At 37.8% G+C, this 1,784-nt stretch overlaps 1 protein-coding gene across 1 annotated transcript in view; it reads left to right on the top strand.

The window, feature by feature from the left end:
- Npepps (aminopeptidase puromycin sensitive) overlaps positions 1-1,784 on the top strand; it is a 75,614-nt gene that overhangs the window by 11,943 nt on the left and 61,887 nt on the right. The window lies entirely within an intron of this gene.

Here is a 1,784-nt window from a genome sequence, read left to right as displayed (position 1 = left end):
TCTATCTATCTATCTATCTATCTATCTATCTATCTATCTATCTATCTATCTATCTATCTTTCAGTTAGGGCTTATCTGTGTAGTCCTGGCTGTCCTGGAACTCTGTAAACTAGGCTGGTCTTGAACTCAGAGACTCCCATGTGTCTGTATCCCAAGACCACTATGCCTAGATTGTTCTTCCATCTTTTTTTTTTTAATTAATTAATTGATTAATTTTATTTTCTCAAAGACAGGGTTTCTCTGTGTAGCCTTGACTGTCCTGGAACTCACTCTGTAAACCAGGCTGGCCTCCATCTCACAGAGATCTGTCTCCCTCTGCCTCCCAAATTCTGGGATCAAAGCTGTGCACCACCATGACAGGCCATTTTTAATGTTTCAATCCTGCTTTATATTGCTAGTTTTGCACCTTTGGGCCATTTGTTTGGTAACTACAACAAGTACTCCTTGGACACAAGCACTTGTGTATCTACAGTTGATCTGATACTTGGATTTCAAGTGACTAGTTGTAAGTAGGGTAGATAGTCTGCATGTGCTGGAGGCTTCCAGGCGGGACAGGAGATTTTATGCTAAGGTGTGAAATTTAAAAAATTGTACAAATCTGTTGCTTTCTTTTACTGAGGTTATTTTTGTTTCTTTTGTGTGTGTTGGAGGTCTGTTTTGCCCGGTATATAGCTTTGCAGTATGTGCACGTGCCTGGTAGCCACAGAAGTCAGGAGAGGTTATCAGGTCTCCTAGAACTGGAGTTATAGATGGTTGTGAGCCACCATGTGAATGCTGAGAATTCACCTTGGGTCTTCTGGAAGAGCAGCCAGTGCTCTTTTTTTTCTTACTTCCTTCCTTCCCTCCTTCCTTCCTTCTTCTTCTTTTTTTTTAAATTATTTTTTATTTTTGTAAGTTTGAGGCTAGCTTAGTTTACAAAGTGAGTTCCAGGACATCCAGGACAACAACAGCAAAGAAGAAAGAAAGAAAACAAAACAAAACAAAAAAACAAAGAGGGTCTGGCTGTTGTCCAGGCTGGCTTTGGAGTCCCTGTATATGTAGCCCAAGTTGGTCTGTAACTCTGGTTCCTTTTACCTTATTTACCCAAGTGCTAGGATTACAGACATGAAACACTACCTACTTTAAGGTAATCGATTTAAAATTTAGGAATTGTTCAGACTGGGGATCTATTTAAATGGTAGAGTGCTTGCTGTATGTAACACTACCTAACAAATACTTTTTGGAATTTTTAATTTACTATTTCAATTTACTATTTACTAATTCAATTTACTATTTAATTTACTATTTCCTTATCAGATAAGGAGGAATTTTTTATTTTTTTAAATCTAATACAAATAAGACAGATTGATTTTAAATTGTCTTCTACATTTGAAATGTTTTCTTGGGAAAAGAAAAACCTGAATACTATTTTATGAAGTTAAAACTTTTTTTTAATGTTTTTTTGATGTGTATGGATGTTTTGCTTGCATGTATATCTCTGTACTATTTATGTGTAATGCCTTCAGGCCAGAAGAGGCTAGAAAAGGGCTTTGGATCCCTTGGGATTGGAGTTCTGGGTGGTTGTGAGATGCTGTGTTGGTGCTGGGAGTCCTGGAAGAGCAATCAGCAACCTAAACCACTGCATCTTCTCTCCAGCCTCTATTTATGGCTCTTTATATCAGAGATTAGTTTCAAGGAAGCCCTCGTTGTTTTAATGTGCAGATAAAAAAATGTAACTAGTGCAATCTGTGAAAAAGGTCCTTCCTTCCTTCCTTCCTTCCTTCCTTCCTTCCTTCCTTCCTTCC

The sequence above is a fragment of the Psammomys obesus genome, unplaced genomic scaffold, assembly GCF_907164565.1.
Source record: "Psammomys obesus unplaced genomic scaffold, mPsaObe1.curated_primary_1811, whole genome shotgun sequence".
Lineage (NCBI taxonomy): Eukaryota > Metazoa > Chordata > Mammalia > Rodentia > Muridae > Psammomys > Psammomys obesus.
The sequence above is the reverse complement of the archived record's forward strand: the minus strand, read 5'-3'. Positions and strand labels throughout refer to the sequence as shown.